This window comes from Macaca thibetana, chromosome 6, assembly GCF_024542745.1.
Source record: "Macaca thibetana thibetana isolate TM-01 chromosome 6, ASM2454274v1, whole genome shotgun sequence".
Taxonomy (NCBI): domain Eukaryota; kingdom Metazoa; phylum Chordata; class Mammalia; order Primates; family Cercopithecidae; genus Macaca; species Macaca thibetana.
The window spans coordinates 122,822,210-122,847,456 of record NC_065583.1 but is presented as its reverse complement, the minus strand read 5'-3'; the positions used below and the strand labels follow the sequence as shown (position 1 = coordinate 122,847,456).

At 44.5% G+C, this 25,247-nt stretch overlaps 1 pseudogene; it reads left to right on the top strand.

Annotated features, from left to right (window-relative positions):
- The first annotated feature begins 1,514 nt into the window (after positions 1-1,514).
- On the top strand, positions 1,515-23,750 carry LOC126956174 (uncharacterized protein C12orf29 homolog; annotated as a pseudogene).
- Positions 23,751-25,247: the final 1,497 nt, after the last annotated feature.

Genomic DNA, 25,247 nt, shown 5'->3' with positions numbered 1-25,247 from the left:
TTTCAGGAGGCCAAGGTGGGCAGATCACAAGGTCAGGAGTTCAAGACCAGCTTGGCCAACGTGGTGAAACCCCATCTCTACTAAAGATACAACAAATTAGCCGGGCGTGGTGGTGCACATTTGTAATCCCAGCTACTCGGGAGGCTGAAGCAGGAGAATCTCTTGAATCCGGGAGGCGGAGGTTGCAGTGAGCCACGATCGTGCCATTGCACTCCAGCCTGGGTGACAGGGTGAGACTCTGTCTCAAAAAAAAAAAAAAAAAAAGAAGAAGAAGAAAGAAAGAAAATTGAGGTGAGAGCAAACAGCACAAAAGCGAGACCAGTCTTCAAATCTTTGCTCACACAAAGTTAATTTATTGAAATAATGGCTAGCACACCAAATTATGTATTTATTTATTTATTTACTCACTTACTTACTTACTGAGACAGGGTCTTGCTATGTTGCCCATACTGGCCTCAACCTTCTGGGCTTAAGTGATCCTCACACCTCAGCCTCCCAAGTAGCTGGGACTATAGGCGTGCACCACCACAGCTGGCTCACCAGGTTATTTAATGTAGCTGAAATAGTAATAAACTTCATTTTAAATTAATAACGTTAATTTATGCTCTTTTACAATTCAGTAATTACTACCTATTTTCCCACCCTATGCAAACATTTTTTATTCCCTTTTATTCCTTCATGGAATTTATATTACAAAATAAACATAATTAACATGGATTTGACACATACCTTCTGTTGTCTGTATGAACAGCCATAAATTTACAAGAAAATACTAATTAATTGATATGAAGCCCTTTCTGGGTTGGGTTTCCCAGAAATGGACTCTGACAGAAGTTGACATGCAAGGTCTTTATTAAGCAGTGCTCTTAGGATCAACACATGAGGAAGGAGGGGAGGAAGCAGGACTAGGAAGAAGTCTAGCTCCAATGCTGGCTCAGCAAAGACCTCAGGACCCCAAAGGATTGTCCTTCAGGTTGATGGCTCTTCAGAATTGCTCAGAGTTGGGGATAGGAAGCCAAGCCTTTATACTCCCACAGGCCCAGCCCTGAAAGGACAGGTGATCTTAGATCAATCAGACAATTTTCTTCAAGTCCAGGGGATCACCAAAGACAGCTGAGTGCTGTCCTCCTGCAGCATTCCTGGGAGCTGGGGGAATAGGTCTTTCATTCCTACTATGGGATCTAGGTGGTGCATGACACGGTCCACCACAGAAATAAGTTAATTGTAACTCATTTTGTTTCCAAACTCTAAGAAAAGTTATACCATTGCATCTCCCAAGCCACAGCACATTTCATCATTTCAGTCAAGGTATCAGTCATTTTCTCAGCCAATCTTGAATTATCCTGAGGCTATGGCAGAAGCAAAGGTCATAGATGAGGCTCATCCCTAAGCTGAAAAGAAGCATGCAGTGGGTGCTCCTGTCCACACATCAGAACCCAAGGATACCAAGGGCCAGCTGACGGTTTGGGTATCAATGGGGGTTTGGGGAACCAATCACCCACAGATCCAAAGGGATGACTGTGTTTACAACTAAGGGTCGTGCAAGGCCGCTGCACAAAGAGCAACAGAACAGTCAAGGTAAAGTGTGTCTGAAGAACAGGTCCTATTTGCTAGGGTCCCTACAACAAAGTACCATAGACTGGGCCATTTAAACAACAGGTTTCTTCTGAGCCCTCTCTCCTGGACTGTAGATGGCCATCTTCTCCCTGGGTCTTTCCATGGTCTTCTTTCTATATCTGTCTGTGTCCAGATCTCCTCTTCTTCTAAAGACACCAGTCATATCAGATTAGGGCCCACCCTCATGACCTCATTTTAACATAATTAACACTTTCAATTTCCTATCTATCTCCACATAGAGTCATATTCTGAGGTACCGGGGTTTAGAACTTCAACACATGAATTGTGTTGAAGGGAATACAATTCAGCCAACAGAAGGGGCTTTGAACTTGGCTTCTTCAAAAGGTGATTCAATTTCGACAGGCAGAAATGAGAGTGCAGAAGGGCATTCCCAAGGAGGGAAGAGGAAGCAAGCCCTGAGAGGGAATGCAAGGGTACAGAAGGGAATAGATTACATTCTGCCCCCTGGGGACTCTGTCATGAAAAAACGCAGAGTGACTAAGTCCAGTTGGGCTGTGGGTGGACTGTAGTGGAGAAGAGGGTGTAAGGTAAGACACAGGCCTGATAATGGAGGTGTTACATGCCTTTGTGTAACAGTCCATAAAGTTGCGCCTAAAAGATATGTCACGATCTACTATTTCTTATAAAGAAATTTAATTTCTTCTTCAAGTCCTATCCTCCTGCGTTGACAGAAAATAAACCTCAGGCTGGGCGCAGTGGCTTATGCCTTGTAACCCCAGCACTTTGGGAAGCCAAGGCAGGTAGATAACCTGAGGCCAGGAGTTGGAGACCAGCCTGGCTAACCTGGCAAACCCCCATCTCTACTAAAAACACAAAACTTAGTAGCCAGGCTTTGGTGGTGCATGCATGTAGGTAGTCCCAGCTACTTGGGAGGCTGAGGCAGAAGAAATGCTTGAACCCAGGAGGCAGAGGTTGCAGTGAGCCGAGATCATGCCACTGCACTCCAGTCTGTGCAACAAAAAAAAAAAAAAAAAGTCTCCAAAAAAAAAAAAGAACCTCAGTCATTCTTTAGGCCCCACCTAGGGGTGTGTCATCAAATGAAACTCACAGAGTCAGAGCAGCAGGAATGGAGTAGGGTCCTCTGGTCATTGGCCATCTCTGCACACAGGCTACAGTGGAGTTGGCCCATGTTGCCTTCTGTATAGCTCCTTCCAGTCTCGTGGCACTGTTTTTTTTTTTTTGTATTTGTTTTTGTTTTTTGAGATGAGGTCTCACTCTACCATTCAACCTGGAGTGCAGTGACGCAAAATTGGCTCACTGCAACCTTTGCCTCCTGGGCTCAAGGGAACCTCCTGCCTCAGCCTCCTGACCACAGGTGCATGCCGCCATGTCCGGATAATTATTGCATTTTTTTGTAGAGATGGAGTTTCGCCATGTTACTCAGGCTGGTCTTGAACTCTTGGACTCAAGCAATCTACCCATTTTGGCCCCACAAAGTTCTTTGATTACAGACGTGAGCCACTGCGCCCGGCCTGAATTCAGTTTTAAATGATCCCAATTTTGTTGGCAGTATCGAGTCCCTGTACTCAGGGGCCAGTCCAATGTATGCCTTGTTGTCTCCATTAGGCTTTATCAGGGTATGCACCATGTCAGTATCATACAGTTTTTCTCAAACACTGCCTGGTCGCATGTTGTTTTCTCTACCTTCTTTGAGGTCAAGGGGAACTTAATGATGGCACCGTGGTTTCAGTTGTTCCTCCTGAAAACTCGTTTTCTAGGGCCCTTTGGAGTCTCAGTGTGCTACACTCCTGGAGGGTAGGTGACTCATGGGCCTTCTTCAGGAGACTCTGGCTGCCTTGTAGTGTGGCTTTCTTGGCCTTCAAAGCCTTTGTTCTTGCCCTGATATTGTGATGGGCAGGAGGCTCCTCTTGCCTTTGATATCATCTTTGTTTAAAGGTCTTAACTCATTTAACTCACATTTATGATGCATGAAAGATCCTTGCCATGTTTATAAGAAATAGTCAGTGGGACTGGGTGCAGTCTGACACTGCAATCCTAACACTTTGGGAGCCTGAGGAGGGAGGATTGCATGAGCCCAGGAGTTTGAGACTGACATAGTGAGACCCTGTCTCTAAAAAAAAAATTTTTTTTTTTTTAATTAGCTGAGCGTTGATGTGTGCCTGTAATCCCAGCTACTCAGGAGGCCGAGGTGGGAGGATCCCTTGAGCCCAGGCATTAGAGGCTGCAGTGAGCTATGATCATGCCACTGCACTCGTGCCCAGGCAACAGAGCAAGACCCTGTCTCAAAAAACAAAACAAAAAGAAATGTGCAGTGAGACAGAGAGATGCTACCTGAGGAAAGGACACACAAAATTGCAGAACTTTGCTGTATTCACCACAATCTAGAGTTGAGTCTTCAGGTCCAAAAACTCCACCTTTCTTCATTGTCCATGAAATGTACAAAAGTGTCCATGAAATGTACACTAGCCACAGAAAGGATCTGTACAGTGCAGATAGGCATGCCTGTCTTTCATAGACGAGTATATCTTTCTTTCATAGCTAGGTGTACTGTGTACTGTCTTTTTATAACTTGATGACAACAGATATTAAAACCAATATCCAAGGTGCTAATTTACAATGAGAAATATAACTGCCAAATAGGCCAAGCACAGTGGATCACACCTGCAATCCCAGCACTTTGGGAGGCCAAGGCAGGCAGATCACCTGAGGTCAGGAGTTCGAGACCAGCCTGATCAACATGGAGAAACCCTGTCTCTACTGAAAATACAAAAATTATCTGGGTGTGGTGTTGGGTACCTGTAGTCCCAGCTACTCAGGAGGCTGAGGCAGGAGAATCGCTTGAACCCAGGAGAGGGAGGTTGCAGTGAGCCAAGACTGCACCACTGCATCCAGCCTGGGCGACAGAACGAGACTCCATCTCAAAAAATTTAAAAAATTTAAAAAAGAAAGAAGCGGCCGGGCGCGGTGGCTCAAGCCTGTAATCCCAGCACTTTGGGAGGCCGAGACGGGCGGATCACGAGGTCAGGAGATCGAGACCATCCTGGCGAACACGGTGAAACCCCGTCTCTACTAAAAAATACAAAAAACTAGCAGGGCAAGGCGGCGGGCGCCTGTAGTCCCAGCTACTCGGGAGGCTGAGGCAGGAGAATGGCATAAACCCGGGGGGCGGAGCTTGCAGTGAGCTGAGATCCGGCCACTGCACTCCAGCCCGGGCGACAGAGCCAGACTCCGTCTCAAAAAAAAAAAAAAAAAGAAAGAAAGAAGCATAACTGCCAAATGGAGAAGTCATTAATATTGTGTAGTCAGAGTATTCTGTATCTTGAAAAAACATATACATGGGTAAAATCAGAAGTTAACTAAATGTGGAATTAGAACAAACAAAATTAGATGGTATGATTACTTTTTAATTTGTTTTTTATCAAATTAGGCAGTCCTCAGAACCAGGACAGGTTCAGAGAGCTCCCTCAATGGTTTTAATATCTATTGTCATCAAGTTATAAAAAGACAGTACACCTAGCTATGAAAGAAAGATACACTTGTCTGTGAAAGACAGGCATGCCTATCTGCACTGTACAGATCCTTTCTGTGGCTAGTGTACTGCTCAGATGTGGAGTCATCACAGTATCAACTTGGTTTGTTTTCTTTCTCTTTTCTTTTTTTTTTTTTTTTTTTTTTGGAGACTGGGTCTCTGACGCCCAGACTGGAGTGCAGCATTATGATCATGGCTCATTTGCAACCTTGAACTCCCGGAGTCAAGCCGTCCTCCCACCTCAGCCTCCCAAGTAGCTAGGACTACAGGTAGACATCACTACGCCTGGCTAATTTTTTTAAATTAAAAATTAAAATATTTCAAAAAAAATTTTAAAGAGCAATTAAGGTGGGAGCAATCAAGCCTCCCAAGGTGCTGGGATTACAGGTGTGAGCCACTGTGCCTGGCCCCTACTTTAGTATCTAGGGAAGCAAAGATGTCCACATCCTAATCCCTAAAACCTATCAATATGTTAGGTTCTGTGTCTGGGGTGTTTTTGTACACCAAGCAATTCTCCAACATCAGCTGGATGTCAAACATTTCAATTAATTCAGACACAAACTACCTGGAGTTAGCTTGCTTCAGACTTAAGGGTTCAGTCCCACAAGACTGTCCCCACTTCAGACTGCACTTGCAAGTTATGCCTTATCCATAGTTCTGGCTGATATAACTCAGGGGTTCCCACGACCCCTTCTTTAAGTTTGATATTAATAATTTGCTAGAATGGCTCACAGAACTCAGAAAAACTTTTCCTACATTTACTGGTTTATTATAAAGTACACAACCCAGGAAGAGTCAGATGGAAGAGGTGCATAGGGCACGGTATTGGGTGGGAGTACCCTCTCCAGGAGTATGACCCTCCCAGCAAGTTAATGTGTTCACCAACTTCGAAGCTTTTTGAATCTTGTTGTTCAAGACTTAAAACTCAATCCTCCATCCCCCTTTCCCTCCCAGAAGGTTGGTGAATAGGGCTGAAACTTCCAACCCTCTAACCACTTGTTTTTTCTGGTGACCAGCCCCCATCTAGGCCCCACTTCAACTCACCTCATTAGTGTAAACTCAGGTGTGATTAAAAGGAGCTCATACCAAAATTGCGCCACTGAACTCCAACCTAGGCGACAGAGTGAGATCAAAACACACACACACACACACACACACACACACACACACACACACACACAGAGGAAGGGGATGGAGGCTCATAGTTACTGCTGCAGGGCTTTCACCCCGCCTGGACCTGGTACCATTTAAAAGCACACCCTTGGCTGGGCGCAATGGCTTACGCCTGTAATCCAAATACTTTGGGAGGCGAAGGCAGGCAGATCACCTGAGGTCAGGAGTTTGAGACCAGCCTGGCCAACGTGGCAAAACCCCATTTCTACTAAAAACACAAAAATTAGCCGGGCATAGTGTCTTGCACCTGTAATCCCAGCTACTTGGGAGGCTGAGACAGGAGAATCGCTTGAGCCTAGGAGGCGGAGGTTGCAGTAAGCTGAGATCGCACCACTGCACTCTAGCCTGGGCGACAGAGCAAGACTCTGTCTCAAAAAAAATACAAAAAAAAAAAAAAATGCACCCTACACTCACCCTGCTTGTTGGGCTCACCAAGAGGTGCCTGGGCTCCATGCAGCAAAAAATATCATGTGTGTTTGTGAAAGAGGAGCCTTCTGCCAAAAGGAGCAGCAGATTAGCCACACCTGTGGGCTCAACTAGATAGAAAACCTAACAAACAAGCCAAAAAAAGATTTTACATTTTTCTACATTCAAAAGAAAACACCAAAGAATTTTTTGGGAACCTTGAGGAGGACTTCAAACAGGCTCCAGAGTGCTGCATACCAGCAAAGGAAATAGAACAACGAAATGGGAATCCAGCACCCGATGAAAATGGACATATTCTTGGTTGAGTACCAGTAGAAAAAAACAATAAACAGTACTGCTGGCATTCCTCTGTAGTTCATTATGAATTTGAAATTGCCCTGATATTAAAGCATCATCCTGATGAACCTGGGCTTTTGGAAATAAGTGTAGTGCCACTAATTTTAGAACAAACACTGGAGCTTATAGGAACAAATATCAATGGAAACCCATGTGGGTTAGGAAGCAAGACGCATCCATTACATCTTCTTATACCACATGGAGCATTCCAAATAAGAAATCTACCCATCTGGGGCTGGGCGTGGCAGCTCACGCCTGTAATCCCAGCACTTTGGGAGGCCGAGGTGGGTGGATCACGAGGTCAGGAGTTCGAGACCAGACTGGCCAACATGGTGAAACCCCTTCTCTACTAAAAATACAAATATCAGCTGGGCGTAGTGGTGGGCACCTGTAGTCCCAGCTACTCAGGAGGCTTAGGCAGGAGAATCACTTGAACCTGGGAGGCAGAGGCTGCAGTGAGCCGAGATCATGCCACTGCACTCCAACCTGGGTAACAGAGTGAAACTCTGTCTCAAAAAAAAAAAAAAAAGAAAAGAAATCTACCTGTTTGGAAGTACAATGGTCTCTTGTCCTGCTTTGAAGTTTGCAAAGAGGGTAAAATTGAAGGAATAGTATGGCATTGCAGTAATGGTAGTTTAATTAAGGTCCATCACCATCGTCTTGGTTTATGCTGGCCAATCCCAAATATTTACATTAACTCAAAACCAGTTATAGGTCAGGCATGGTGGCTCGTGCCTGTAATCGCAGCACGTTGGGAGGCCGAGATGGGCAGATGACATCAGGTCAGGAGTTCGAGACCAGCCTGGCCAACATGGTGAAACTCTATCTCTACTAAACCAAAAATTAGCCAGGCATAGTGGCGGGAGCCTATAATACCAGCCACTTGGGAGGCTGAGGCACAAGAATCCCTTTAATCCCTGCAGAGGTTGCAGTGAACCGAGATTGTGCTACTGCACTCCAGCCTGGGTGACAGAGAGAGACTCTGTCTCAAAAACAACAACAACAACAACAGCAAAAATCAAAGAAGCTCCAGTTATTATCAACATGAACCTGAACAAATGTGATTCTGCCTTTGATATTAAGTGTTTGTTTAATCATTTTCAAAAACAGAAAACTGGTAGACTCAAAGATATAATATTTGATGTATTAAATGCAAATAAATTTAAGATTAGTTTTATTGTTGTTACATTCTAAAAAACAAAAAAACAAATGGGGCTCATAAAGAATTACAAAAGAAACTCCTATCACTCAGGAAATGCCAGGTGTTTCAGGAGCTCCATGACAGAAACTATGGACAAATATATTTCTTATTATATATATCACATTGTGAAAGGGGGGACTTAAATACAGCAGATAGAGTTAAGGTTGCTAATCAGCTGACTTTAAAAGAGAGATTTTCCTGGATTATCTGGGGGGTATCCAAAGTAATCACAGGATTCTTAAATGTGGAAGAAAGACGTAGGAGTTTCACTGTCAGTGTCATAGTGATATGGTGTTGCAAGAAAATCTTATAAGATAAAGAATGGGGCCACAAGCCAAGGAATGCAGGCAACCTGTAGAAGCTGGAAAAAGCAAGAAAATGGATTCTCCCTGGATCCTCCAGAAGGAATGCCACCCTACTGAACACCTTGATTTTAGCTGAGTGAGTGTCACTTTGGACTTCTGACCTCCAGAAGTGTAGCATGATAAATCCTTGTTGTTTCTTTTTCTTTCTTTTCTTTTTTTTTTTTTTTTTGAGACAGAGTTTCCCTCTGTCGCCCAGGTTAGAGTGCAGTGGCACGATCTTGGCTCACTGCAAGCTCTGCCTCAGCCTCCCAAGTAGCTGGGACTACAGGTGCCCACCACTGTGCCTGGCTAATTTTTTGTATTTTTAGTAGAGACGGGGTTTCACCGTGTTAGCCAGGATGGTCTCATTCTCCTGACCTCGTGATCCACCGACCTCAGCCTTCCAAAGTGCTGGGATTACAGGCGTGAGCCACTGTGGCTGGCAAATCATTATTGTTTCAAGCCACTAAATGTACAGTAATTTGTTAGAGAAGCCACAAAAGCTCTTTGTGAATTTAACTTTTATACAGGTGATACAAACTATTTTGTATATGTATTTTGTTTGTTTGTTTGTTTTAATTTTTGTAGCGATGGGGTCTCACTATGTTGGCCAGGCTGGTCTTGAACTCCTAGCTTCAAGTGATCCTCCTGCTTTGGCCTCTCAAAGTGCTGGGATTACAGGCATGAGCCACCATGCCTGGCCATTACGTGTTCCTTTGTTTGTTTGTTTGTTTGTTTGTTTTTGAGACAGGGTCTTGCTCTGTCACCTAGGCTAGAGTCCAATAGTATGATCATGGCTCACTGCAGCCTCCACCTCCCTGGGCTTCAGTGATCCTCCCACCTCAGCCTCCCAAGCAGCTGAGACTACAGGCACACACCACCATGCTCAGCTAAGTTTTTTTTTTCTTGTTGTTGTTGTTGTTGAGGAAGGATATCACTATGAACTCCTAGGCTCAAGCAATTCTTCCACCTAGGCCTCACAAAGTGCTGGGATTATGGGAATGAGTCGCTGTGACTGGCCTATTCTGTATATGTGTATTAGTCTGTTTTCACACTGCTAATAAAGACATACCTGAGACTGGGCAATTTGCAAAAGAAAGAGGTTTAATTGGACTTACAGTTCCACATGGCTGTGGAAGTCTCACAATCATGGCGGAAGGCAAAGAGGAACAAGTCACGTCTTACATGGATGGCAGCAGGCAAAGAGAGCTGCAGGAAAACTACCCCTTATAATAACCATCAGATCTGGTGAGATGTACTCACTATCACAAGAACAGTATGGGACTCACTGTAACCTCCACCTCCCGGGTTCAAGCAATTCTCCTGCCTCAGCCTCACGAGTAGCTGGGACTACAGGTGCATGCCATCACGCCCAGTTAATTTTTGTATTTTTAGTAGAGACAAGGTTTCACCATGTTGGCCAGGATGGTCTCAATCTCTTGACCTCGTGGTCCACCTGCCTTGGCCTCCGAAAGTGCTGGGATTACAGGTGTAAGTGTATTCTTAGCACTTAGCAAGTAAGACAGAAATTATAATTTAATTTGGCCAGCATGGGTTGGATTTAAGAAAAACACTTTTTATTATGACAATTTCAAACATACAAGAAAAGGATGGAGAGTATAAAATGAACCATCATGTGCCCATCACCCAACTTCTATGATTATCAACATTTTACTGATTTTTGCACAGGACTTTTTTTGTTTTTTGTTTTTGAGATGGAGTTTCACTCTTGTTGCCCAGGCTGGAGTGCAATGGTGTGATCTTGGCTCACTGCAACCTCTGCCTCCCAGGTTCAAACGATTCTCCTGCCTCAGCTTCCCAAGTAGCAGCTGGGATTACAGGCAACCCGGCTAATTGTTTGTTTGTTTGTTTTGTGAGATGGAGTCTCACTCTGTCATCAGGCTGGAGTGCAGTGGCGTGATCTCAGCTCACTGCAACCTCCACCTCCTGGTTCAAGCGATTCTCCTGCCTCAGCCTCCCAAGTAGTTGGGACTACAGGTGTGTGCCACCACGCCCAGCTAATTTTTATATTTTCAGTAGAGACGGGGTTTCACCATGTTGGCCAGGATGATCTCGATTTCTTGACCTCATGATCCGCCTGCCTCAGCCTCCCAAAGTGTTGGGATTACAGGTGTGAGCCACTGCGCCTGGTCTAACTTTGTATTTTTAGTAGAGATGGGGTTTCTCCATGTTAGTCAGGCTGGTCTCGAACTCCCAACCTCAGGTGATCCGCCTGCCTTGGCCTCCCAAAGTGCTGGGATCACAGGTGTGAGCCACTGTGCCTGCTGTACAGAATATTTTAAATAATCAATAATTAAGTGTAAGGAATTTTAAAGAAATTTCATATAAAAAAAAATCAGAGCATTGGACAGCACTGGACCCACATTTCCACACAGCAACAATTAGCTATACCTAAGAACCTTCTGACACTAGCTAGATGGGCTAACGCATATATCTGATTACCATATTACTCACCTCTCCCTATTGTCTCTCCTGTACCAAAGTCTAGTGATTGAAACTATTGTTAAATAAACTTTTTTTTAAGCCACCACTCCTGGCTATTTTTATTTATTTATTTATTTATTATTATTTGTAGAGAAGAGGTCTCACCATGTTTCCCAGGCTGGTCTCAAACTCCTGAGCTCAAGCCATCTTCCTGCCTCCACCCTTCCTAAAGTGCTAGGATTACAGGTGTGAGCCACTGCCCCAGCAGGTATTATTGTTATTGTTTGTCTGTTTGTTTGAGATCGAGTCTCACTCTGTTGCCCAGGCTGGAGTTCAGTGGCACAATCTGAACTCACTGCAACTTCTGCCTCTAGGGCTCAAGCAATCTTCCCACCTCACCTTCCCGAGTAGCTGGGACTACAGGCTCACACCACCACGCCTGGCTGATTTTGCGATTTTTTTGCAGAGACGAGATTTCACAGGTTGCCTGGGCTGGTCTCAAACTATGTCACTCAAGCAATCCACCTGCCTCAGTCACCCAAAGTGCTGGAATTACAAGTGTGAGCCAGCCTGTTGTTGTTATTGTTATTGTTTTGAAGTAGAATCTCACTCTGTTGCCCAGGCTAGAGTGCAACGGTGTGATCTTGGCTCAGTGCAAACTCCACCTCCCAGGTTCAAGTGATTCTCCTGCCTTAGCCTCTCGAGTAGCTGGGATCACAGGCACCTACCACCATACTTAGCTAATTTTTGTATTTTTAGTAGAGATAGGGTTTCAACATGTTGGCCAGGCTGGTCTCGAACTCCTGACCTCAGGCGACCCACCCGCCTCAGCCTCCCAAAATGCCGAGATTACAGGTGTGAGCCACTGCACCTGGCCTCATTCATTACATTTTGAATGTAACTAATTTCATTTCTCCTTTGCTTTAATTTGGGGAATACCTTGCTGTGATCCTCAAGCACATGAGATTTTTTCCTTCACTAATCTTATTTTATCAGTTCTTTTAATTTTAGTATAGTTTTTATATATGCTTTCACTTTGATTTTGCTATCCTTAAAGAAAGAGAGAAAATTTTCAAAGCCGTACTCAAGTTTTACAATTTCAGTGACACCTACTTGGCTAAACTTAGTACTGCTCTATATTTTAAAATTATACACAGTTGCTTCTTCTGGATGCAAAGTTAAGTGCCGCAATGGGAAACAGAGGCCATGAGCTAATGGGAAACAGAGGCCATGTGCTTTTGTGGTTTTTGTTTGTTTGTTTGTTTTTCGAGATGGAGTCTTGCTCTGTCACCAGGCTGGAGTATAGTGGCGCGATCTCAGCTCACTGCAACCTCCACCTCCCAGGTTCAAGGAATTCCCCTGCCTTAGCCTCCCAAGTAGCTGAGACTACAGGTGCATGCCAGCATGCCCAGCTAATTTTTTTTTATATTTTAGTACAGATGGGGTTTCACTATGTTGGCCAGGATGGTCTCGATCTCCTGACCTTGTGATCTGCCTGCCTCAGCCTCCCAAAGTGCTGGGATTACAGGTGTGAGCCACCACGTGTGATATGCTTTTGATTGTCATTTCTCTTTTTTGTTTTTTGTTTTTGTTTTTTTGTTTTTATTTTTTGAGACGGAGTCTCGCTCTGTCGCCCAGGCCGGAGTGCAGTGGCCAGATCTCAGCTCACTGCAAGCTCCGCCTCGCGGGTTCACGCCATTGTCCTGCCTCAGCCTCCCAAGTAGCTGGGACTACAGGCGCCCACCACCATGCCCGGCTAGTTTTTTGTACTTTTCAGTAGAGACGGGGTTTCACCGTATTAACCAGGATGGTCTCGATCTCCTGACCTCGTGATTCGCCCGTCTCGGCCTCCCAAAGTGCTGGGATTACAGGCTTGAGCCACCGCGCCCGGCCGTGTCATTTCTCTTTTGAAAAAAAAATTTCTGTGGTATGTATTCTATGAAAGGCACAGATAAATACAACCCATATAGCACCTAGCCAAAGAGATAACAATTTTAAGCACAACAAGAGCCTAAGAACAATAGCATAAAGCAACAAAATCAAAAGGGTATTGCTTTTGGATCTCATGAGAGACCACAGAGTTGTTACTTTTAATTGTTATAAGGAAGGCATACAAATTTCTTCAGTTGCCAAAATCGGTCTTCAGAACTAAATTCCATTTCTGGGAGGACCTCAAGTAGTCCTATTTTCCCTTGGAAAAAGCCCTAGGAAATGCTCAATATATCATCACATCACTTGCATTCAAGGTTGGATTCAAATGAAGGTCTTGGAGGCACCAAGAATCTTACCTAGGTCAATTCTCCCTCAGGAAATTCCTCCTCAGGTCAATCCATAAAGTCATTATTAGTGTCCTGACTTAAAGCAGAAACCAATTCCTTGAACAAGATGGGCACAGAAGGAAGAAAACTTCTGGGAGAGAGTGCCTTTAATTTCAACCAACCAAAGGGACAAAGATGCTTTGGAATGTTTTAGACAGGCTAGTGATACTCCCCAGTAGAAAATAAACCAGCTAGATATAGTGGCTCGTGCCTGTAGTTCCAATGCTTTGAGAGGCAGAAGCAGGATGCCCTTTTAAGGCCAGGAGTTCCAGCCTGAGAAACGTAGTGAGACCTTGTCTCTATTAAAAAAAAAAGAAGAAGAAAACACAGAAAATAAACAAAAGCCTTGCCCATCATTCTACAAGGGACATATTTCTACACTGGCAGTGCCTGAGTTGTCCTTTCCAGCTGAGGAACTGCATATATTGAAAAAGTAGAACTATATCTGAGATTGAAATACTTCTTCAACCCCCATATACCTCCTTTTTTAGATTCTGTTGACCATTATTAAATCTCCAGATGTCTATATGTTCCTGAAGTTTCATTTGGGAACTTGACCCTCCTAGCAGTATGGAATTGAGAGGCCTGGAATTCTTCTCTACAAACTAGTAAGTTCTGAGTGGGAAGCAGAATGACTCTGCCGTGTGAGTTGAGTTCCCTTTTCAGAGACAGAATGGCATGAGATTGACGGCAGGCATTCTGGAGTCAGACACACCTGGTTTCAAATCCCACTTCAGTTACTGACTGGTCATATGACCTTGGGCATGTTACTTAACCAGTCTGAACCTTCGTTCCTTCTCTACAAACTTGGAACAAAAATGATTCCTAACTCACAGGATAATAAGTAGAATTTTCATTATCTATGGCTGTGTAACAAATTATTCCAAAACTTAGTCATTCAAACCAATCATTTCTTTCTTTCTTTTTTTTTTTTTTTTTTTTTTTTTTTTTTTAGAGAGCAATTCACGGGTAATAGACCCCACCTCTTTTTTTTTTTTTTTTTTTTTTTTTTTGAGACGGAGTTTCACTCTTATTGCCTGGGCTGGAGTGCAATGGCGCGATCTCAGCTCACTGCAACCTTTGTCTCCCAGGTTCAAGCGATTCTCCTGCCTCAGCCTCCCGAGTAGCTGGGATTACAGGAGCCCACCACCACGCCCAGCTAACTTTTTTTTTTTTTTTTTGTATTTTTAGTAAAAATGGGGTTTCACGGTGTTGGACAGGGTGGTCTCGAACTCCTGACCTCAGGTGATCCACCCACTTTGGCCTCCCAAAGTGCTGGGATTACACGTTTGAGCCACTGCGCCCAGCTGCCTCAATTTTTCATCTACAAAATAGCAGTAACAAGCATATCTACTTCACAGAATTATTATAAAGGTTAAATGAAATATTACATGTAGGCTGGGGGTGTTGGCTCACGCATGTAATCCTAACACTTTGGGAGGCCAAGGCAGGCAGATCCCTTGAGGCCAGGAGTTCAATACCAGCCTGGCCAACATGGCAAAACCCCGTCTCTTCTAAAAATATAAAAATTAGCCAGGCATGGTGGTACAAGCCTGTAATACCAGCTACTCGGGAGGCTGAGGCAGGAGAATTGCTTGTACCCAGGAGGCATAAGTTGCAGTGAGCTGAGATCAAGCCACTGCACTCCAGCCTGGGTGACAAAGCAAGACTCCATCTGAAAAAATGAAAAATAAAATGAAATATTACATGTAAAAAGCATAGAAAAGTTGCTTTAAAAAACAAATTGTTTGTGGCCAGGCGCAGTGGCTCAAGCACTTTGGGAGGCCGAGGCAGGTGGATCACCTTAGGTCAGGTGTTCGAGACCTGCCTGACCAACATGGAGAATACAAAAAATACAAAAATCTTTACTAAAAGTACAAAATTAGCCAGGCGTGGTGGTGAATGGCTGTAATCCCAGCTACTTGGGAGGCTGAGACAGGAGAATAGCTTGAACCCAGGAGGTGGAGGTTGCTGTGAGACGACATTGCGCCATCGCACTCCAGCCTGGGCAACAAGAGCGAAACTCTGTTTGGAAAATAAAAAGAAAAAAGAAAAAGAAATTTTTCAGCTGGGTGTGGGGGCTCATGCCTGGAATCCCAGCACTTTGGGCGGCCCAGGCAGGTGTATTACCTGAGGTCAAGAGTTCGAGACCAGCGTGGCCAACACGGTGAAACCCCGTCTCTACTAAAAATACAAAAATTAGCTGGGCGTGGTGGCACACACCTGTAATCCCAGCTACTCAGGACACTGAGGCAGGAGAATTGCTTGAACCCAGGAGACGGAGGTTGCAGTGAGCCAAGATGGTGACACTGCACTCCAGCCTGGACGACAGAGGAGACTCTGTCCAAAAAAAAAAAAATGAAAGAAACTATAAGGTATGGTTCTAGGTAATTTTCTCCAGACTGTCAACTAGTTGTCTCAACATTCATAGAATAATCCTTTCTTCTATTTAGTAGTGTCTTTGTGTTATATATTAAATGATCATGTGTAATAAAGTTATATTTCTGAGATTCTTATTTCAGTCCCATGAATCTATTTATTTGTTCCATTATTTAAATTATTGTTGCATCGTAATGTCATTTGCCATCTTGACAGAGACTGTCTCCTCTTTACTCTCGTTTTTAAAGCTATTTTTTGATACCCTAATCTGTTTAGTGAACTTTATTTTTATTTTTTGAGACAAACTCTTGCTCTGCCACCCAGACTGGAGTGCAGTGGTACAATCATAGCTCACCACAGCTTCAATCTCCCAGGCTCAAGTGATCCTCCTGCCTCAGGCTCCTGAGGAGCTAGGACTAAAGGCATGCACTACTACACCGGGCTAATTTTTTAAAATTGTTTTTTGTAGAAACAAGGTCTCACTATGTTGCCCAGGCTGGTCTCCACCTCCTGAGCTTTAAGTGATCCTCCCACCTCAGCTTCCCAAATTGCTGGGGTTATAGGTGTGAGCCACAGTGCCCAGCCTAGTGAACTTTTTGTTTTTTCTCATTCATAGTTGTGACCAGTGAACTTTATATTCAGTGAACTTTATATCAGTTTCAACTACTTCTAAGAAAAATCCTATTGGTTTAACATGTTGTTCAAACTCTTAAAAAATAAAAATTATGTTGGTATTTTGATTGGAATGATGTTTAGTTAAAACTTGATTTGAAAATATATTTTCTTTTTTCTCCTTCCAGAACCCTTTAGTTCATGTCGTCTTTACATTTCCAGTAATACAATCCTTTTCTTTTTTTCTTTTTTTCTTTTTCTTTTTTTGAGACGGAGTCTCGCTTTTTCGCCCAGGCTGGAGTGCGGGTGGCGCGATCTCGGCTCACTGCAAGCTCCGCCTCCCGGGTTCACGCCATTCTCCTGCCTCAGCCTCCCGAGTAGCTGGGACTACAGGCGCCCGCCACCACGCCCGGCTAGTTTTTTGTATTTTTAGTAGAGACGGGGTTTCACCGTGTTAGCCAGGATGGTCTCGATCTCCTGACCTTGTGATCCGCCTGCCTCGGCCTCCCAAAGTGCTGGGATTACAGGCGTGAGCCACCGCGCCTGGCCCTTTTCTTTTTTTCTTTTTGTTTTGAGAGGGAGTCTCACTCTGTCACCCATGCTGGAGTGCAGCAGCATGATCTAGGCTCACTGCAACCTCTGCCTCCCGGGTTTAAGTGATTCTTGTGCCTCAGTTTCCCAAGTAGCTGGGACTACAGGCGTGCACCACCACGCCAGCTAATTTTTGTATTTTTTAGTAGAGACAGGGTTTGACCATGTTAGTTAGGCTGGTCTCGAACTCTTGGCCTCAAGTGATCCACCCACCTCAGCCTCCCAAAGTGCTGAGATTACAGGTGTGAGCTACTGTGCCTGGCCTCAGTAATACAATCTTTCCTTAAGTATATTCTGGGGTTTTTTGTTTGTTTGTGGTTGGTTGGTTTGTTTTGTTTTATTTTGGTATCCCTTTCTTGGCACCTTAAGTATATTCTCAAGGTTTTTTTGCCCTTTTAGTGGTAATTATCGATTTATTTTATCATAATATTTTCAAGGTGGTTAATGCTGATGGATAAGCATACATTTTATCATTTATTTACTCTTTTTTCCTTTTATATTAAATGTCAGTTGTAGAGGGCCAGGTGCAGCAGCTCACGCCTGTAATCCCAACACTTCGGGAGGCCGAGATGAGCAGATTACCCGAGGTCAGTAGTTCAAGACCAGCCTGATCATCATGATGAAACCTCATCTCTACTAAAAAATACAAAAAATTAGCTGGGTGTGATGGCACACACCTGTAATCCCAGCTACTTAGGAGACTGAAGCAGGAGAATTTCTTGAACCCGGGAGGCGGTATGATCTTGGCAGTGAACCAAGATCATGCCACTGCACTCCAGCCTGGGGGACAAGAGTGCAACTCAGTCTCAAAAAAAAAAAAAAAAAAGGCAGTTGTAGAGAATTCAGTTAATCACATCTCTCAACTCACTGCTTAACATAAAGTCAGCTACATAATGCCTACTACTGGGGTTTTGTTTGTTTGTTTGTTTTGTTTTTGTTTTTGAGACAGAGTTTTGCTCTTGTTGCCCAGGCTGGAGTGCAATGATGCAATCTCAGCTCACTGCAACCTCCACCTCCCGGATTCAAGCAATTCCCCTGCCTCAGCCTCCCAAGTAGCTGGGATTACAGGCATGCGCCACCACACCTGGCTAATTTTGTATTTTTAGTAGAGACGGGGTTTTACCATGTTGGTAAGGCTGGTCTTGAACTCCTGACCTCAGGCGATCCGCCCACCTCGGCCTCTCAAAGTGTTGGGATTACAGGCATGAGCCACCGTACCCAGCCTCGTTCATTTCTAAAATTTATATTTGTTTCCTTCAATGTAGACACCAGTGAGAATTGCTGTGTTCTGCATAAAGAATGCCCCAATCCCAAATCTCATTTTTTTTGTCCTCACATTGATGTTCTTTTGTTGCTGTTGTTGTTTGTTTGTTTTTAGAATAGAAATGGAGTTTTGAAATGTTGCCCAGACTAGTCTTGAACTCCTAGGCACAAGTAACCCACCTGCCTTGGCCTCCCAAAGTGCTGGGATTACAGGTGTGAGGCACCGTGCCTGGCCTCTAATGTGTGTGTGTGTGTGTGTGTGTGTGTGTGTGTGTGTGTGTTTCTTTTGTAGAGATGAGGTCTTGCTATGCCGCCCAGGCTGTTCTTGAACATCTGAGCTCAAGCAATCCTCCTCCCTCAGCCTCCCAAAGTTCTGGGATTACAGGTGTGAGCCACCACGCCCAGCTTAATGTGTTTTATATAGGTTATAAAATACATATATGTTCTTGTAAAATGTGTAACTTTGTATTGCATTTCTATGTGTTTTAATTTACATAAATGATATATGGTGTGTTTTTTTGTTTGCTTCGTTTCAATTTTTTTTGAGAGAGAATCTGCCACTCAGGCTGGACTCCCAGGCTCAAGCAATCCTCTTGCCTCAACCTCTGGAGTAGATGGAACCACAGGCGTGCACCACCACATCCAGCTAATTTTTTTAGTTTTTCATAGAGATGGAGTCTCCCTAGGCTGCCCAGGCTTGTTTGTTCTATTTCTTACTTCTTTGCTCTTCAGCATTATGTTTTTGTTTTTGCTTTTGAGACAGAGTCTTGCTCTGATGCTCAGGCTGGAATGCAGTGGCATGATCACAGCTCGCTGCCCCTTCCACCTCCTGGGCTCAAGAGACCCTCCCACATCAGCCCATCAGCCTCTCCAGTAGCTGGGACTACAGGCATGTGTCACCACACCTGGCTTTCTTTTTTTTTTTTTTTTTTTTTTTTTTTTGGAAAGATGAGAGTCTCACTATGTTGCCCAGGCTGGCCTCCAACTGCCAGGCTCCAGCAATTCTCCTTCCTTGGCCTCCCAAAGAGCTGAGATTACAAGTGTGAGCCACCATGCTCAGCCAGCATTGTGTTTGTATGATCTACCCATATTGCTGTGTGTGTGTGTGTGTGTGTGTGTGTGTAATTTATTGCTTCTACCTACATTAGATTCTACAGTACATATCTAACACACTTTACGTACTCATCTTTCCAGTAATGGGTACCTAATTTGCCTCCAGCCCATCACTAACGTTAACACTGGAATGAATATCCTTGTATGACTGTTCTTCAGACCTGTGCAAGAATTTCCCTGGCATATGCACAGTATATTCAGAGATAATTGAGTCAGAGGTATACACTAACTTTTTCCACCGAATTCTGTCAGAATGCTTTCTAGAATACCTGCATCAGTTTACTCTGCTTCCCCATATATTTGCCAAACTAAGATGTATCATTCTTTATCATTTTTGCCAATCCGATGAGTGTCAAATGGTATAATATCTTTGCTTTAATTTTTATTTGCTTTCTAGTGAGGCTGATTATGTCTTCATTATTTGTTAGCCGTTTGGACTTCTCTTGCTTCAGATTGCCTAGTCATATCTTTTTCCTATTTTTCTATTGAGTTTCCAAATTTTTCTTGCTGATTTGCTGGAGTTATTTATATTCTAGTTTTGATGCCCTGAAGGTTTTAGCCATTGCTATTATCTTTTCCAACTCAGTCAACTGTCTCATAAGTTTGTCTTTCATTGAACACAAATCTTTAAATTTTATGCGATCACATTCAATTTTTTTTCTTTTTCTATTTATTTATTTATTTGAGACAGAGTTTTACTCTGGCTGGGTGCAATGCACAATTTCAGCTCACTGCAACCTCCGCCTCCCTGGTTCAAGCGATTCTCCTGCCTCAGCCTGCTGAGTAGCTGGGGTTACAGGCATACACCATCATGCCCGGCTAATTTTGTATTGTTAGTAGAGATAGGGTTTCACCATGTTGGTCAGGCTGGTCTCAAACTCCTGACCTCAGGTGATCTGCCCACCTCGAGTTCTCAAAGTGCTGGGATTACGGGCGTGAGCCACCTTGCCCAGTCCCTAATCTTTTTTTTTTTTTTTTCATCTCATGTTGGTATTTTAGATCTTGCTCAAGTTTTCCTCCTGATTCACAAACATAGTCCCCTGCATCTTCTATTAATATTATTTTAGTAGATAGTAGAATCCATTTTGAGTCCCCTTTACACAGGGTAAACACAGAGAGTTCAGGCTTGATTTTTCTCTGTAAAACTGTAAGCCAGATTTATCATGCCAGCTAAGAAACAATCCATCCTTTCCTTATTGTTTTGTGGTGCTACCTTTATCAAATATCAAGGCTCACTCCTGTAATCCCAACACTTTGGGAGGCTGAGGCAGGAGGATCACTGGAGACCAGGAGTTCAAGACCAGCCTGGGCAAAATAGCAGGACCCCCGTCTCTACCAATAACCAACCAACCAAAACAAATGTTTTAACTTAATCACACTTGTTTCTCGCAGGAATAGAACAATTGTTAGTCATATCATGAGTGTCAGAATCTCTTCAGATCTCTCTCAAGCCCCTAGAGTGCTTGCCTACTTAAGTCCTTTACATATGGATTATTTATTTATTTATTTATTTTTGAGACAGAGTTTCACTCTTGTCCCTCAGGCTGGAGTGCAATGGTGAGATCTCGGCTCACTGCAACCTCTGCCTCCCAGGTTCAAGCGATTCTCCTGCCTCAGCCTCACGAGTAGCTAGGATTACAGGCACACACCACCACACCCAGCTAATTTTTGTATTTTTAGTAGAGACAGGGTTTCGCCATGTTGGCCAAGCTGGTCTCAAACTCCTGACCTCAGGTGATCTGCCCGTCTCAGCCTCGCAAAGTGCTAGGATTACAGGCGTGAACCATCATGCCCGGCCCTTTTCGCATATGGGGGTTTCTTCCTTGCCCATTCTTCAGACCCCCACAATACAAGTGCCGAGAATATGGGGGACCTTAATCAGGTACCCTAGTTATTGTATGGAGTTGGTTGACAAGCTCCATTTTGCAGGAGCTTGTGTCTACTCTTCCATTCCCTTGATTTGAATTCTTAGTATGCCTCATTTTCCATGAACTAGATTATTTCAGGTTTTTGGTCTCCAGCCTAAAACTGCTGTGTTACTGCTGATACTTGCTCTCCAAATGTTAATCCCCTCCCTAGGAAGTTCCACATCCCTCCCAGTTTGTCTTCTTTCTGGTAGGTGCCTGTTAAATCTCTCTCATTCTACCTGCCTGTGCAAAGATGAGATAAAAATGAAATTTTCAACCATAATGTCCATCAAAAGAGGGTAGAGCCTGGTAAATAAAAGCCTTTTGTTCTACTGAGCATTTGGATGTGTTTGGATATGCAAAACTGGGTCCAGATCTTAGCTTGCAAGTAGACAGTAGTGAGAACTGCTGTGTTCTGTATAAAGAATAAGAATTTGCATTTGGGGGCTGTAGTTCAGGAAGGAGAGGGTACTGAAATAATACAAGACCCAGGAGAGAAGAGAAACAAGCTAGCCAGTGTGTTCCTAAGTACCTATACGAGTTGGAAGCCAATAGAAAAATTCCTTGGAAAAGAGCTTTTAAGAAGTATCTAGTATTTGGCTGGGAGCGATGGCTCACACCTGTAATCCCAGAACTTTGGGAGGCCGAGGCAGGCAGATCACTTGAGATCAGGAGTTCAAGACCAGCCTGGCCGACATGGTGAAACCCCATATACTAAAAACACAAAAATTAGCTGGGCGTGGTGGCACGTGCATATAGTCACAGCTACTCGAGAAGTTGAGGCAGGAGAATCATTTGAACTCGGGAGGCAAAAGTTGCGGTGAGCTGAGATCGCACGACTGCATTCCAGCCTGGGTGACAGGACAAGACTCTGTCTCAAAAAAAAAAAAAAAAGAGAAGAATCTAGTATTCAAGTGAAAGGGTTCATGTTGTTGAGCTGTGACTATCCATACCTCATTCATTTTCACTCCCCAAATGTTCACCAAAGTCTGATAAAAAAACAAAAATGGGCCGGGCGCAGTGGCTCAAGCCTGTAATCCCAGCACTTTGGGAGGCCGAGACGGGCGATCACAAGGTCAGGAGATCGAGACCATCCTGGCTAACACGGTGAAACCCCGTCTCTACTAAAAAAAAAAATACAAAAAACTAGCCGGGCGTGGTGGTGGGCGCCTGTAGTCCCAGTTACTTGGGAGGCTGAGGCAGGAGAATGGCGTAAACCCGGGAGGCAGAGCTTGCAGTGAGCTGAGATCCGGCCACTGCACTCCAGCCTGGGTGACAGAGCGAGACTCTGTCTCAAAAAAAAAAACAAAAAAAAACAAAACAAAACAAAACAAAACAAAACAAAATGTACTGGGTGCAGAGGCTCACACCTGTTAAATCCCCAAACTTTGGGAGGCTGAGGTGGGAGGATCACTTGAAGCCAAGAGTTGAATACCAGCTTGGGCAACATGATGAGACCTTGTCTCTAGAAAAAAAAAAAAAAAGTTAAAAAATTAGCTGAGCATGGGCCGGGTGCAGTGGCTCACGCCTGTAATCCCAGCACTTTGGGAGGCTGAATTGGGCAGATCACGAGGTCAGGAGATCGAGACCATCCTGGCTAACACAGTGAAACCCCGCTTCTACTAAAAATACAAAAAAAAAAATTAGCCGGGTGTGGTGGCGGGCGCTTGTAGTCCCAGCTACTCGGGAGGTTGAGGCAGGAGAATGGCATGAACCCGGGAGGCGGAGGCTGCAGTGAGCCAAGATTGCACCACTGCACTCCAGCCTGGGCAACAGAGCGAGACTCAAAAAAAAAATTAGCTGAGCATGATGGCATGTGTCTGTGGTAGCAGACTTGGGAGGCTGAGGTGAGAGGATCTCTTGAGCCTAAGAAGTTGAGGCTGCAGTGAGCTATGATCTTGCCACTGCACTCCAGCCTGGGCAATGGAGCAAGAACCTGTCTCAAAAAACAAAAGCAAAAATGCCTCACGTTGGCTGGGTGAAGTGGCTCATGCCTGTAATCTCAGTACTTTGGGAGGCCGAGGCGGGTGGATCACCTGAGGTCAGGAGTCCGAGAACGGCCTGACCAATATGGTGAAACCCCGACTCTACTAAAAATACAAAAGTTTGCCAGGTGTGGTGATGTGCGCCTGTAGTCCCAGCTACTCAGGAGGCTGAGACAGGAGAATTGCTTGAATCTGGGAGGCGGAGGTTGCAGTGAGCCAAGATTGTGCTATTGCACTTCCAGCCTGGGCGACACAGTAAGATTCCATCTCAAAAAAAAAAAAAAGGCTTCGTGTTAACAGAGACTAACATCCGTGGAGGTGGGCATGGGGTGGGAGGTGAGCAGTGGAGTGAGTACTAGTGTTATAAGTATGTATCAATTGAAACAGGTAATGAAATTAACCAATGGATTCTGCATGGTGCAGAATGTAACACCTGTGTAAGAAACAAGGTGACAATCCATTAACTGACCCTGCTTAGTGGAAACCAGAAGCAGAGAAGGACAAGGAGGAGGTGGAGGAGGAAGAATGAAGAGGTGAAAATAGCTAATACTTACAAGGCGTGCCAGGATTTGTTCTAAATGCTTTGTGGTTTTTTTTCTTTTTTTGAGACAGAGTCTCGCTCTGTCGCCCAGGGTGGGGTGCAGTGGCCGGATCTCAGCTCACTGCAAGCTCCGTCTCCCGGGTTTACGCTATTCTCCTGCCTCAGCCTCCCGAGTAGCTGGGACTACAGGCGCCCACCACCTCGCCTGGCTAGTTTTTTGTATTTTTTAGTAGAGACGGGGTTTCACCATGTTGGCCAGGATGGTCTCGATATCCTGACCTAGTGATCCGCTCGTCTCGGCCTCCCAAAGTGCTGGGATTACAGGCTTGAGCCACCGAGTCCAGCCTAAATGCTTTGTTTATACATATATATGTGACCATGAGACTATCATACCTTCCCCAACATCTACCTCCTCTCTCCAGAGAGTCACAGAAATCTTAGGGAAGACTTTGGACTTCCCATAGTAAGTAACTAGCATTCAAGCCAATCCTGCCTAGATCTTACACATAGGAGATTTCAGATAACACCTGGGTAGCATTTAAGCTTTAGCCCTTACTTCCAAGAATGCTCCAAGGGAGGTTTAAGCCATAGTACAATGGTATATCACAGCTTCCCTGAAAGTACCCTCAAACTCATCATTAGAGCATACCTTTATTGTATTTTCAAGTGTATCATAACTATTGTGTATATTTAAATAAGCAAAAGTTCCTTTTGTGGACCTTAATTACATATACATACACACACTTTTTTTTTTTTTTTTTTTTTTTTAAGAAATGGTCTCACTCTGTCACTCAGGCTGGAGTGCAATGGCACTACACCATGGCTCACTGCAGCCTCAAACTCCTGGGCTCAAGGGATCCTCTTGCTTCAGCCTCCCAAGGGGCACGAGTTTGACTTTCCACAATGAACCAGAGTCCCCCTCCAGCTTTTTTTTTTTTTTTCGTGATGGAGTGTCACTGTCACCCAGGCTGGAGTGCAATGGCGCAATCTCGGCTCACCGCAACTTCCACCTCCCCGGTTTAAGCGATTCTCCTCCCGAGTAGCTGGGACTACAGGCGCGCCACCGGGCCCAGCTATTTTTGTATTTTTAGTAGAGCCGAAGTTTCACCATATTGGCCAGGATGGTCTTGATCTGTTGACCTCGTGATCCGCCCACCTCGGCCTCCCAAAAGTGCTGGGATTACAGGCTTGAGCCACCTCCCCCGGCCCAGAACCCCTTTTAAAGTCACCCTTGAAGGGCTCCTCTGATGCTTTCTGCAATTGTTAAGGCAGCTCTTGGCTGCCCTCTTCTGGGATCAGTTCTCCAAGCCACCCCTTCCTGTTGACCAGCAACCCTTTTAGGTCCCACCTTGCCTGTGAGCTAGGATTGGTGGGACCATCACAGCTGTACAGCTTGACTTTCTTATTTTACTGCTGCCATAGGATCTAAGCAGTGCTATTTTTCACCTATAAATACAACCACCTGGGCTCAAGCTATCTTCCTGC